Source organism: Kogia breviceps, chromosome 3, assembly GCF_026419965.1.
Source record: "Kogia breviceps isolate mKogBre1 chromosome 3, mKogBre1 haplotype 1, whole genome shotgun sequence".
NCBI lineage: Eukaryota > Metazoa > Chordata > Mammalia > Artiodactyla > Physeteridae > Kogia > Kogia breviceps.
Window position 1 is genome coordinate 28,284,602 of NC_081312.1, and position 14,906 is coordinate 28,299,507.

A 14,906-nucleotide genomic window follows, 5' to 3' on the forward strand; every position below is an offset into this window, starting at 1 on the left:
TCTGTGAGCTTTGTGGGGCTAAGGACTGTCTATCTACCTTGGCACCTTCCTCTCCACTGTGCCTAGCACAGCATGCTGTGGTAGGTTTTTAATAAAGCTGTCTTGACTTGAAGGTACCCTCTGAGGGGAAATAAAGACAGGGTGAGTTGTTTTAGGCAGAGACTGGAAAGCAAGGCTGGGGAGAAATTCCATTCAGAATTTCTGGGCCAGTCGACTGCAAACCCCAAATAGATCGAAACCCCCTACCTCTCCCAGCCCACTGCCAGGATATCTAGCGCCCTCTGTGGTTGCCGTGAGGCCAAACTGAGAAGTAAGAAGAAACCCTATAGGACATGGAAGCTGAGGCCTTGCCTAAAGGGCTGTTGTGAGGCGGGTCTTCATCTGCTCTGGGCTGGTCCACACAAGATCCAGAACTAGGCAGGGACATGCCTCAGTGCAGCAGGTGTCTGGGAGAGGGGCACTGTTCACTCCAAGGACCGCCTCCTTTTCCCACAATAATGCCATTCCTACTGTGCACCCACGCTCCCCAGCCCCTTTACATGGCATAATATCAGGTCTTCACAAGGACCCTGTTAGTATTTTGGTTCCGCATTCGAAAGTTCACATACCTATTCTTACTTGCAAGGTACAGACTCAGGGATATGCAATCTCGGGGCATCTTTCACCTTTATTCTATGGAGTTGGGTTCCATGTGGCACCACTCACACAACCATGTGAATAATGCCCCCTAGAGCTGTGCAAAGCAGTGGCTTTGCCTTCCAGATAAGAATTTCTATCACCGTTTTGTGAATATGGAAACTTAAGTTCCTAGGGAGGTTAGGTGACTTGTCCCAAGCTACCTAGCTTGTAAGCAGCAGAGGCCAGACTCAACCTCAAATGAGTCTGGTGTCAAAAGATGTTTTCTTTTTTTTTTTTTTTTTTTTTTTCCGGTACGCGGGCCTCTCACTGTTGTGGCCTCTCCCCGTTGCGGAGCACAGGCTCAGGACACGCAGGCTTAGCGGCCACGGCTCACGGGCCCAGCCGCTCCGCGGCATGTGGGATCTTCCCGGACCGGGGCACGAACCAGCGTCCCCTGCATCGGCAGGCAGACTCTCAACCACTGTGCCACCAGGGAAGCCCAAAAGCGGTTTTCTTTTGATTCCATCCCTCTCTCGGACTCCTCTCCATGCCAGCCTACCCTGGGAAGTTGAATGGGGAAGTTTTGTTAATGGCAGCTGTCATATCCCTGACTTATCACGGGACATCCACCATGAGCCAGATGCCAGCCTATGGGCAAGGAAGTGAGTGATGGAAAGCAAGCATGTGAGTGATGGAAACCCAGCTCTTGCCGGGAGAGGAGGATGAAAAATCTCTTGACCAAACACTGTATGTGAAGCTGCCAGTTCCCACTCCCAGCGAGACAGTCTCCATCCTGCCCTAGGAGGTTGGGAATGCGGACAACCCCAGGCCTCTGAGAGGCACACTCGCCAGAGGCTACAGATGAAGGGAGGGCCCAGCGTCAGCCTACAACCAGTCACATCGTTGGAACTGGACTCCTGAAGGACTTCTGGTTGGAGGGATGTTTCTGAGCTGCCTAGCTGAGGTCAGACCAAAATTGAGGACATTTGTGGACTTGGGGTCATGGGGGGCAGAGCTGGGGCTACAGGGAAAGGCTGGCCCCCAGGGCTTGGCCTGGGGGGCGGTAAACTGTACCCTTTCAGAGGCATTTAGCTTGGTCACCTTGTACCCACATGCTGGGTCGGTTGCCTAATCACTCCATGGCTTAGAGCCAATCATTTAACTTCCCTCTTAGCTTCTATTGCTTTATCTATAAAACAGCCTGACACTGGGCTTGTGAGCATTCCCTGACCCCCTGAGTTAGCATAGGGGGCGAGGGCATGGGCTCTAGAGACAGATTTTCTAGGTTCAGACTCCAGCTCTATCACTTGCTTGGTGACCTTGGGAAAGTTACCCAGCTTCTCTTTTCCTTCTGTGCCTCAGTTTCCTCATCCATAAAATGGGGATAATGGTAGTACCTACCCATTAGAACTGTCATGAAGATTAGAAATGTACAGTGCTGAAAATGGTGAATAAGGCTATACTGTAAGTATACAAAATAAGACTACAAAATAAGGTTCCTGGGAGTGTTGGTTATTATCATCATCATGCAGGAGGATACTATACTTGGGACTGACAATATGGCAGGGAGCAAGATAGACCTAGTCCCGGCCTTCATGGAGTTTGGGCCAGCGATTGAAGGAGCTGCTATTTTTAAAGCATTTAACATGGTGTCTGACCCTGGGGACTCCAGACATCACGATTCTTACTACTATTATTAATGGGTGTCAGACCCCTTATGGCATTTAATCCACTCAGCTTCTCAAGTTCTTTCCCCCTTGTTACAAGTAAGATACTAAGGCTCAGGGAGGGAGATTAGGGATGAGGGATGATGCCATCTCCTTCCTTTGCTGTGATGCTGGTCATTTTTAGCACCAGCTGCAGCCACGTCATTGTCTCTTGCTAGCTCCTTCCCTGAGTCGCCTCCCAGCCATCAGCAACAATTTTTGGAGGGAGGAGGGTGGAAAATGCAAGGAAGAGAAAGGATCTGTGTTTGAATCAATAATCCCATTATGACTCTGTCACCCACGAATGTGTTTCACTTTTTTTAAAGCTCTTGTGTATTTTGGGCTTACCCCTTGAGAGTACACCTTGTCTTTTGTCGTGCTGGACAGTTGTCCTGGCAGAGTCCCTGAGCTCCAGCTCTCTCATCCTCCTCTCATCAGACACTGGGCCAGATAGCCCATCTCCCCTATTCAGTAAGTAGCTGATGCCACGAGAAAAACAGGAGTGATTTTGATTCACATTTAAGTTATACAAAATGAACATTGATTAAGTTCTGGACTTTTTCACACAGTCTCAACAAAATCCTCCCAACTATCCTGAAAGATGTATATCATTTTTCAAATGAAGAAACAACCTCAGAGAGGCTAGGTGACCTCCCCAGGAACATGCAGCTGCCAAGAGCCAACCAGAGTCCAAATCCACTGCATTCTTGTTTTCTTGAAGATGGAACCAGAGCCTCAAACAGAGGAAGGGACCTTGGGTATAGGGAAGCAAGTGATGCCCCAGCAATGCTTTAGCTACCATCCTGCCCTGCCGAGATGGCAAAGAGAAAAGGAAGGGACACCAGAAGGGGTTGAGAAGGGCTACTGAGGTCAAGGCTGGTGAATCCCCAGAACCTCAGTCTACGAAGAACACCCTACCTCAAACACCTGGGCTGGTTTCCTTCTCCTAGTTCTCCAAGGAATAATCTATACCCTTTGGACTTTTCTTGGAGGGCCCCAGGGAGTGGGAAGGAAGGAATAGACTCTTGGCACTAACTTCAAGCCAGTCTTGTAAACCTTGTCACCAGGTAGGTGTTCCAGGTGCCATCTACAGCTCAGAATCTTATCCCAGCAGAACACTGCCCACCAGGTTTCAGGTGCCCACAACTCCCTGTCTCCTCCCTCCCTCAGCAATAACCATTCCTTAGCCACTCAGGGGAAAAGAAAAACATCCCATATGGATCGCCCTTGTCTCTTGCCCAGTGTTCACCTATGGGCAGTGTGGAACAATGGAGAACAGCAAGGCTTAGAGGACTTGCTCCACTACCAGCTTGCTGCATGCCTCTGGGCTGTGTCCAGTCTCCCTGCAGTCTCAAGTGATGGGTCTCAGAGCCCCAATTCTGCAATGAAACTGGAGAGGCCAGACACGTTCTTTCCCAGCCTCCCTTGCAGCTAGAATGTGGTCGTGTGACCTGGGCTCCACCAATCAGAAGCAGCCACCCTGGACTTTGAATCCAGAGCCAATGACACAGTGACCACATCCCTGATGCCTTGAGAGGATGTTTGTTTTGTTTTGTCCCACAGGAATGTTGCAAGATGATTTAGTCAAGAACCTTCAGCAAGTATTTACTGAGCACCTACTGTATGCCAGATACTCTTAATGGGAATACTGTGGGGTAAAAATAAGCAAAGCCTCCTGCTTTCATGGAATTTAGATTCTAGTTTGAGAGACAGTTAACAAAGAGGCAAGTAAGTAAACAAACAGGATAATTTAAGAATCCAAAGTGCTAAGGAAAAACACAGCAGGGTGAGGGGTTTTAGACTGACAGCAGGAGGGGCCTCTTTTTGATGCAGGGCAGGAAGGGGTTTCTGGGGAGTCAACATTTGGGCAGAGACCTGAGTGGTGAGAGGCCAGCCATGTGGGGGGCTGGGGCAGGTGGCAGGGTTGGGGAGATAGCAGGTGTCCATGTTCTGGAGAAGAACCAGCTAGGCACTTCTGAGGAACAGTGAGGAGTTAAGGGAGGCTAGAGGGGAGAGCTGACGGTCAGGCGAGCCCTTAAGGGGAACCCAGTCATCAGGGGTCCGGGCCTGCAGGGCCTCATGGGACACTGGATGTTATCCCCAGGGTGAAGGGAAGCTGCCAGCGGTTGTGAAACAAAGAGACCAGTTGGGAGGTGGACGGTGTGATCCAGGCCAGAGACGGCACTGGTTGATTTAGGAGTTGAAGGTGGCAGTGGGGAGGGAGAGAAGAGGATGGACTGGGGATTACTCCAAAAAAAAAAAAAAAAAGAAAAAGAAAAGAAAGCAGCTAGCACTATCCCTAAGGAAGAGTACAATTTTTATCTTTATTTATTTATGTTTTTAAAATTAATTATTTATTTTTGGCTTTGCTGGGTCTCTGTTGCTGCGTGGGCTTTCTCTAGTTGCGGTGAGCGGGGGCTACTCTTTGTTGAAGTGTGCAGGCTTCTCACTGCGGTGGTTTCTCTTGTTGAGGAGCACGGGCTCTAGGCATGCGGGCTTCAGTAGTTGCAGCTCGTGGGCTCAGTAGTTGTGGCTCGTGGGCTCTAGAGCGCAGGCTCAGTAGTTGTGGCTCACAGGCCTAGTTGCTCCGCAGCATGTGGGATCTTCCTGGACCAGGGCTCGAACCCGTGTCCCCTGCATTGGCAGGCGGATTATCAATCACTGCACCACCAGGGAAGCCCCAGAGTACAATTTTTAAAGCTCAGAGATCTTGGAGCCCAGAAGTCTCTCTGATGGCTGCTTCTATGTTATCCTTAGAGTCCCAGCAGCCCTCTCATCAGGCCCAGAGCTTTTCCCATGGGATCCTGATCTGGCTCAAGGGTATCTCCCTGTGCTCAGAAGTTCAGCCTCCATCTATTTATCAGAATCGGGAGGGAGGCTCAGATCCAGGCAGGTCCTGGTGGTCAGTAGAGCTGCCTGCAGAAGCCATTAATATTAAGCTACTGTAAATGGCAAGAAAGTCGGGGGGCCTGGAAGAGGATCACAGAAGGGAGGCAATGGGCCTATGTCCTAGAGGGTGGCTTTACCAGAGACCCAGGAGGCAGGTGGGAGCAAGGGAACCATGGCAATGCTGCATCCAGTCAGGGAAGGAAAGAGGCACCACCAGGGTCTGATCCCACAAATTTCCTGATTCCTTACTTATTGGCCCTCTGGGGTGGGCAGTTTTGTCCTTACTAGTTGCATGACCTTAGGCAAGTTACTTCACTTCTCTGAGCTTCAGCTTTATCATGCATAAAATGAGTTGTTGTGTGGTTTACATGAAAGAACATCTACAAAGTCCTATGATAGTCATATATTATTCTGCGGGCTGTCCATCATCTGAACCTGATTCCTATTTGAGAGTCAGGTTGAGAATTTCCCAACTTGTGAGTCCCAAGACTCTTTGGAAGACCAAGCCCCAGTGCTGCAACAAAACTGGAAATGCCAGACACTTGCTTTCCCAGCTTCCCTTGCAGCTAGAACATGGCATGTGACCTGGGCTCCACCAATCAGAAGCAACCACCCTGGACTTTGAATGGGGAGCCAAGGACACAAAGAAGCAGAAGTTGTTGGGAGAACCTCTGCTGGTAGCAGTGTGGTTGCAGCAAAGGCCAGCTTGCAGAGTGACAGATTAGCAGCAGAATTCCTTGCTCAGGGTTAGTGGTGGCAGCAGTGGGAGATCCAGCACTTAGGATCCAGTAAAGGGTACAGTAACTGCAGTGGCTTCTTCTCCAGACCAGTACTGTGACAAGCTTTTGGGCATTGATTCTAGTTTCCCAACCTCCTGCAGAATCTTTGAGTTACTCACTATTGTTCTAATAAATTCCTTTTTGGGTCAAATTAGACAGAGTTGTTTATAAACCTGAAACCAAAATTTTAAAGTTGTGGGTATAGTACCTAACTCTACTCCCCAACACAATTTTACCTTAATTTCCCTTAATAATCTAATTTGGGCCATTGAGCTATGAATAATATGGGGTAATAAAGAGAAGGGCTTTGGAGAGAGATGTCTTAATAAAATCTGTTTATAGGCATGCTGAGACTGATGGTTGCCTACTCAATTTCTATTCTCTCCTCTGCCTTAGTATCAGAACTCTAATTGTATTCAGAGTGGTGATGTCCATAGATAAAAGATTACATTTCCCAACCTCCTTTTCAGCTAAACGTGTCAATTTGATAAAGTTGTAACCAATGAAATATGAGCAGAAATCTTAAGACATTTAGCACACACCCTTTTTGCTCTTTCTGCCTTTCTTCCAGCTTCCTGTCTGGAACACAGACATGATGGCTAGTGCTTCAGCAGTTGTTTTGGGCTATGAGGTGACCTTGAGGATGGAAGCCAACATTAGGAAAGTGGAGTGAAGATTAGGAGTCTGGGTGCCTGAAGACCCAGGAGTCACCATATCAGCCCTGGACTGCCCCCAAAGAGCTTTTTTTATACAGAGAGAAAGAAATTTCAGGGCTTCCCTGGTGGCGCAGTGGTTGAGAGTCCGCTTGCCGATGCAGGGGACGCGGGTTCGTGCCCCGGTCCGGGAAGATCCCACGTGCCGCGGAGCGGCTGGGCCCGTGAGCCATGGCCGCTGAGCCTGCGCATCCGGAGCCTGTGCTACGCAACGGGAGAGGCCACAACAGTGAGAGGCCCGCATACCACAAAAAAAAAGAAATTTCTTTTTTTTTTCCCCCACCAGTGTCTAAATCACTGATGTCCGGTCTCTGTTACTAGAGGCCATAAGTGACACTTCACTGATACCTCGGAGAAGGATTTGAAATCAAATGTTTTGACCTGGGAGAAAATTGAAGGGCTTGCCATCACAGCAGAGATCTGGCTTATCCCCAAGTCCTGACAGCTAGAAATCTCTCTTGGATCTGTCTCTTCTCTCCAACCTCATAGACTTTGATGCTCACTTGATTCTCTTCTTTTCTGTGCTACCTAGAGAACTTCTCCAGTGTCCCCTAAAATAGCTTTTGTAGTGGTCTAGGTAGCACCAACTTGACTTTGCTGCAGGGAAGCCCCTTAGTTTTTTGTTTTGGTGCTTTTCCATGATGCCTGGTATTCTCTGCGCACGGAGAGCTACAAACATGGTTTCACTTCTGCCTCCAATACTTACTTGTGTGCTGTGGGGTGAGTCTTTTAGCATCTCTGTGCCTCAGTCCCTTTACCTGTAAAATGGAGATGGTGATGCCATTCCTGGCTTTCTTGGTGGAAAACATGCATGAAAGTATTTAGAAGGTGAAAGATCATATAGAAGTCTGGAAATTTTTTTCTGGTTACAAATGATGGCTCAGAATATATCGACCATCTCATTTGCAAGCTTTCATTATTTTTTTCTGCTTTATATTTGTCCACAATTGCAACTCTTCTGCGCACCCTTCTCACACTTCAGTCTTTTAAGATCTGCCCTAGATTTATATGTTGACTTGATATTCTATCATATATCATTCATATACAGCTAGCATTTATTTATTGAGATTTACAACTACCTCTGGCAATCTCAGTTAACATTTATCGAGTGCTCAGCACTGTACATGGATTATCTTATTCAATACTCACAAAAAACCTATGAGATGGGTGTTTCTGTTATCTTCTCTTTACAGATGAGGAAACTGAGTCATCGTATGGTAACAGTCAGGCAGCTAGTGAATTGCATAGTCAGGTTTTGTGGCAATAAGGCTGTGTCAGTTCAAGTACTCAAGAAAGCAGATGATGAGACAGGGTTAGGAATGCAAGTGGTTTATTGGGGGTGGGAGTGGGGGGTAACCCTGTGAAAGGTAAAGGGGAGGGGGAGCAGGATGGGACAGGGAGAGCCTCAAACCACAATGCAGCTCTGACAAAGTCTCAGCCAATCTCACGGGGAGCTCCGGAGCAAAGGCTGCCCACTAAAGAAGCCTTGAGTTGGGCAGAAATGGCCAGGCCCTAGGACCCCATGCCCAGTCACTCAAACACTGGGGTGAGTGATTATAACTAGTAATTCTGGATCATATACTTGAATGTTACTAAGAGAGTAGATCTCAAATATTCTCATCACAAAAAAGAAATGATAACTATGTGATGGGATGGAGGTGATAACTAATACTATGGTGGTAATCATTTTGCAGATTATAAATGTATCAAATCAACATGCTATACACCTTTAACTTACACAATGTTACCTGTCAATTACATCTCAGTAAAGCTGGGAAAAAATCAAACAGCGCTGCAGTGGATCTGGAAGAGGCTACAGCTGGAGGCTGTCTGCTAACTGCACTCTTGCACCTGAACAGCTAGTTCTTTCCTGAAGGGGTGTCTGAGCAGGGCAACTCCATGGCTTCTACAAATAAGGTGTAACAACAATGTCCACATCTCAGGCGGTTTATCTCTCGCTCTGGGTCCAGGCACATCTAGGCTTGGTTGTGACCTGCGGGTTGCTTCTGGGTCTGCCTCATACCTCTCATTCTGGGACTGTGGCTACCAAAGGCGTGCTCTTCTAGCAGAGGCAGCCAAACCACACAAACGCATTTAAAGCCTCTGCTTGGGTCATACCTGCTCATATCCCGTCGGCTGAAGCTAGTCACATAGCAAAGACCAAAGGCAATGAAGTGGGGCAATAAACTCCCCCCCACCGGGGAAGGCACAACAAGGGTAGAGAGGGAGGGAAGAATTGTGGACAAACCCATATACTACCTGGCCAGCCATCTGGCACCAAAGCTCACACCTTGACCATTTTATCGTAAGTGGCTAGTATAGCACCTGATATGAGCTCTTATGGTGCAGTGGCTAAGAGCACGGTTCTGGAGTCAGATGGCTGGGACCAGACCCTGGCATTTACTTGACCTCTGGGAGCCCCAGTTTCCTCTTTTGTAAAATGGGGATAATTAAAGAATCCACATTATGGGGGTGTGAGGATTAAGTGAGAGAATGTATGTAAAACCCTTGCCACGGTTCCTGGTACATGGTAGGCACTCACAAATGTTATATTTCCTTTTTATCCTTACAACAACCTTGTATAATGGTGCTAACTATTTGCTAACCCAGAACTGTGTGTTCTTCCGGGAATCCATCCCCTTCCCCACGTGCTAAGGTAGCTTGCAGCAACAGGCCGCCCCAGCTCCTTTACCTGTGACCACCTTCCCTCAACACTTGCCCATCAACCCTCAGGCTTAGGACACCTCTCTGGGAAAACCCCATCCCACCCAGCATCTCCTCACGTTTCCGGTCAGTCATCCTGGGGAGAAGGTCACCCACTCCCACGTGGCCAGGGATGTCTTCCAGCCCAGCCCAATTTCCCAGAATTACCACTTGGCATAGTCCAAAGGTGGGGGTCAGGTAGGTTGAAGAAAGTAAGAGGAGAGACCCCCTCCCGGCACTCCCTAGAGGGAGGAGGGACTCTGGTGGGTGCAGAGGGGAGGAGGCCAACAGAACACAGAAAGTCAGCCAGGGAAAGCTTTAGCCCCGCAATCCGATTCCACTTAATATCCCATAATAAAACGCTGTCAGCATGAATTTCCTGTTCAAGTGGATTTGTTAAGAAGGCTGGGGGAGGTCAGAGGTGTATTCTTGCCCTCCTGTGTGTGTGCAGGGGGTGCCTCAAGCATGAGAGCCCCCTCCTCACCCTCTCCTGCCTGCCGTCCAGACAGGCTCTTGGGAGCGGGTTTGTCATACTGGTCTGTACCCATCAACTTCGTGATGGCTCACGGCAGGGCCCTTGAATCCTCTGGAGGGGAGTGTGTCTCCTTTTTTTTTTTTTTCTATTTTCTTTTTTTGTTATTTGAGTGTGTCTCCTTTGCTAAGCATCCTGCTATTAAGGCAGAGAGTGGGATTTTAATGTGGGGAATTCAGACCTGGACCCGAAGGTGAGGGTTTCCCGGGTTGGGGGAGGTATGTGTCAGAGCCCCCGAAATCCCACCATGAAGGAGGAGCCACAGATCAAACCTGAGGCAACCTCAGGGGACACAGCGCTGCTTAGTGAGAAGCCTGAAGATCTGGAGTGGCCTCAGGCCTCTCGAGTGACAACTTAGGGGTGACCCCACCTAGTTCCTTAAAATGGCTGCTGGCCGCCCCCCTGCCTTCCAGGCTGACCCATTGCTGAGCTCTCCTGCCTTCAGGGGCACAGGTCTGACCTCCCCAGGGTCCTTAGTGGTCAAGCTGCATGGGGCTGTCCTGATGCCATCTTGTTGAAGCCAGGGGAGCTAGGGCGGCAGGCAGCAATGAGGTCAAGGCCCTGGAGAGAGGCTGCGTAAGGGTGGAAACTAGTGTTATCCGCATTTTCCCGTGAATTTAGCAGGGGCCTGGGGAGTTTAAGAAATTAAACCGAGACCTCACATAGTGAGGGGCGGCCCTGGGACAGGAGCCCAGTTCTGTCTGACCCCAGAGCCCACCCCAGGGGTGTGGAAAGATGCCTAAAGGCTCAGTCAGCCTTCAGGAACCCAGCCTGGACTTGCACTCGGAGTGGGAAGCTGCGGAGTCCGCAGGAAGCTGCGGGGCACAAGTTGAGAGGATGAGGTCAGGCAGTGGCTCCTCTCCTGTGGGCCTGTGAGTGGGTGAAGAGCTGGGCAGGCGAGACCAGGGGAGGGGGGAGGGGGCCTGGGGGATGAGGATTGTAGGCCTGGGCTTCCAGCCCTTTTGTGCGCCCTTTTAATTCGTGTAAATGAGGGTTTTTAATTTGTTATTCTGGGTTTTATTTCTATTACCATCTCATTTGACTCTAAACCCTATTTCGCCCCAGCCTGGACCGAATTCCATTTGATGCATTAGGACTAATTCTCCTCCCAAAGGGTTATATGTTTTCTCCCCCACAAAAGTCGCTTATTTTGGATAAAGAGACGATTAGATTTATCTTTAATATTTTAATGGCAGCTGGGATTAGCGGGCAAACCGCCCCGACTGGGGTTGTTGGCCGCGGATTAGGTTCTGATAAACTCTCAGATGGGGAGCCACCCCCATCCCACTCCACTTTCTGTTTTCCAGAAAGTGCTTTTTATTATTTTTTGTTGAAAAAAAAAAAATTCCCTTGTCTTTTGGAACATCATAAATTCCATTTGCTGTTTTCTATTAAATCAAGTTGATTAAATTCGTTGTGACTCTTTGCACATAGATCTTTTTAATTTTAACGTCTCCAGCATAAAATCTGTAATGGTGAGATTCGAAATGGCTGCAATATACAGCACAGGCCTTGATAAAACAGATGGAAATGAGGCTCTGCCAGGGAGGGGTGCCGTCAGGAGGGGTAGCGTCAGGAGCAGGCACAGACCTCCAGGAGAAGGCAGGGGATGACTGAGTCAGGCCAGAGAGGCCGGGGTCCTAATCTCTGTTCTGCCGCTTCCTAGCTTCAGGGCCTTGGCCAGCGCTTGCTGTGTGGGTAGTAACCTTGGCCGATGCTTAATGGCGTGCTTGCCATGTGTCTGGCACTGTGCATGAATTGTCCGTAATCCTTACGAAGAGGCTCACAGAGGCCCTTTGCTCAAGGTCACACAGCAAGTTGGTGGCAGAGGTTGAGTCCAGGTTGTCTTTGGCCAGCAGAGCCTCATCTCACCTCTTGGAGCCTCTGTTTCCTCATCAGTGAAATGGGGGTGATCAGTTGGGCCCTGGCTCTCAGATGCTTGGAAAGATGAGATGTGGTCCACTTTGGGAATTTTACAGGGCTGGGCTCTCCTGAGGATGGGGCCAGGGGCAGCAAGGCTGGCCTCTCAGGGGCCCAGAGACCCCGCATCACTGTGAAGAGCTGAGTTTTGAGACTCTGGGAAACTTCCCTAACTCCGGGGTTGGGGAGAGACATACAGAGGCCGGGCTCGCCCTCCCACCAACAACCAGCCCTCCAGCCTCCTACCTCAGGCTTTTCTCTCCGGCCCTCCGGCTCTAATCCTGACCTCATCAAGTCCTCAGAAGGGTTGATCCACAGGAGCAAATCCCTCATTCGGAGGGACAAAATCAGCTTAATTTGCAGCAATTTGAAGCAGGTCTTTGCCAGGATTTGAATATCAAATTATCCCACAGCCCAGGCTGGCCTGGGAGGCCTCCTGCTGCAGTATGGACGGATATGCTCTGGGCTCCATCAGGGAGGTTGTCCTGGGCTGGGTATGCGTGGAGTAGGGGCTCGATGGGATGTCAGAGGGCGCTGGGCAAGGTGAGGTCACACACAGTCAGCCCTGCTCTCTGAGGGCACTGCAGCTTCCGGGCCTGGAGGATGGGATGGCGGAAGAAACCATCTGTTCATGAGACTTACCTAAGGTCTTGTCAAATATACAGATTCCCAGGCCCCTCCCCACACAAAAGGAATCAAAATGTTCATAACTGGGAATGTTTGAAAATTTCTGGAGCAGCTCAGTTTGCCAGTCAGCAAACACTTACTATGCACACACCTTACGCCTCCTTATGTTCTGAGGAAATCAACATTTTCTGGCATCTACCCCATCCATTCCCAGCCTCCGGCACTGCAGACCATGCTCCCTTTGTCATCTGCTCCTTGATGGCCCTAAGTCAGCTGCTGCAGAGGACTCTTCAGCTTTCCCTCCCTGGTAAGCATGCCTGTTTCCTCCAGGGGCTTGGCCCCTTCATGAAATCTCAGGCCTGGCAGACATCCTCTGACGTTGACCACGTGGGACACATAGCCCAGACCTGAACCATGAGGTCAGACCCCTTTCATGGGTGTGTTGCTCCCATGCAAAGCTGTGAGCCTCTTTGGGAAGGGCTGGGACTCTGGGTCTGACACTGAGCAGATCCTCCATCAATGGTGGGAGAAATGTGCTGGTCCTGCCCAACGTGTGCCCCTTTGGAGCTTTCAGTGTGAAAGCAGCAGCCAGGACTGCTGAGATAGCCCCGTGCAGGCCTGTCTATCCATCCAACCCCATCAACAGAGATGAGAAGTCCAGTCCTGTTTTCAGAGATCCCACCACTGGCAAGAAAAGCAAACAGTGTGAGATGCACTGCAACACCCACAAGTGCTTAATTGCTCACTATGTACCCTGCACAGTTTTAAGTGCTTTTCTCTATTCACCCATGTCGTCCTCATAAAAACCCTATGTGGGGGACTTCCCTGGCGGTCCAGTGGTTAAGACTCCGGCTTCCAATGCAGGGGGTGTGGGTTTGATCTCTGGTCGGGAAACTAAGATCTCACATGCCGGGCTTCGCTGGTGGTGCAGTGGTTGAGAATCTGCCTGCCAATGCAGGGGACACAGGTTCGAGCCCTGGTCTGGGAAGGTCCCACATGCCGCAGAGCAACTAGGCCTGTGAGCCACAACTACTGAGCCTGCGCGTCTGGAGCTTATGCTCCGCAATGAGAGGTCACGTCAGTGAGAGGCCCGCGCATCACGTTGAACAGTGGCCCCCGCTCGCCGCAACTAGAGAAAGGCCTCGCACAGAAACGAAGACCCAACACAGCCAAAAATAACTAACTAAATAAATAAAAATTAAAAAAAAAAACTTGTTAAAAAAAAAAGATCTCACATGTTGTGTGGTGTGACCAATTTAAAAAATAAAACAGGGCTTCCCTGGTGGCGCAGTGGTTGAGAGTCCGCCTGCTGATGCAGGGGACATGGGTTCGTGCCCCAGTCCGGGAAGATCCCACATACCGCAGAGCGGTTGGGCCCATGAGCCATGGCCGCTGAGCCTGCGTGTCCGGAGCCTGTGCTCCGCAACGGGAGAGGCCACAACAGTGAGAGGCCTGAGTACGGCAAAAAAAAAAAAAATTTTTTAAATAAATAAATAAATAAAACAAAACCCTATGAGATAGGAAATATTAAATACATCCATTGTATAGATGAGTAAACTGAGGCACAGTACAAGAGACCCTGGGAAGAACCCAAGGTCATGCGGTCAGAAGTAGGGGACCTGGGGTTCATATACAGGCAGTCTGACTCCAAGCTCTCTGTCTATCCATCCATTTTTATCTATAACTATTTGTCTATGTATATTACTTCTCCAAAGGTGGCTTGCCTTATTTATTTATTTATTTATTTATTTATTGGCCACGCTGCTTTGCTTGCGGGATCTCAGTTCCCTGACCAGGGATTGAACCCAGGCCACGGTAGTGAAAGCCTGGAATCCTAACCACTAGGCCACTAGGGAAATCCTGTGACCTACCTTAGTACCTTATTTTATTTTTCATCTTCAATATTTTTTATTGTAAAAACCATCAGAGTTTCAAATGAATTTAAAAACTTTTAAAATACTATTTAATGAAAAAGTCTCATATTATTGTGTATAATGTATATCAACATTTACCATTCATCTATCATATTTAATGAAAAACACCATTATTGTATGCTTGAAAAAAATCTTCAAACTCATTCTCTAGTGAGTATCCATCATAATTTAAAGGGTATTTTCTCTACTCAAAAAAAAAAAAAAAATCTATGTAAGGCTATAATCGTTAAGAACCAAAGCAATACCTAGTTACATGCTTTACATAGTCCCATGAAAAAATAATTAAATTGTTCCTAATCCCTAATGCAAGGCATTTCAAAGCACCTGCACAAAACATCCATGTAAACAGCAGTACAGGATGTGATTTAAATAACATGAATGACTTTTACACAGCTTTACCTAGACTAAAGGAAAAATAAAATCCGTCATAGCTACAGCTAAAAAAGCATGTTTAGAGTCACAACAATAATTTGTATCTCTTCTTA

The 14,906-nt window shown here is 48.7% G+C and overlaps 1 protein-coding gene across 1 annotated transcript in view; it reads right to left on the reverse strand.

Moving 5' to 3' along the window:
- LIN52 (lin-52 DREAM MuvB core complex component) overlaps positions 1 to 14,906 on the reverse strand; it is a 208,304-nt gene that overhangs the window by 51,378 nt on the left and 142,020 nt on the right. The window lies entirely within an intron of this gene.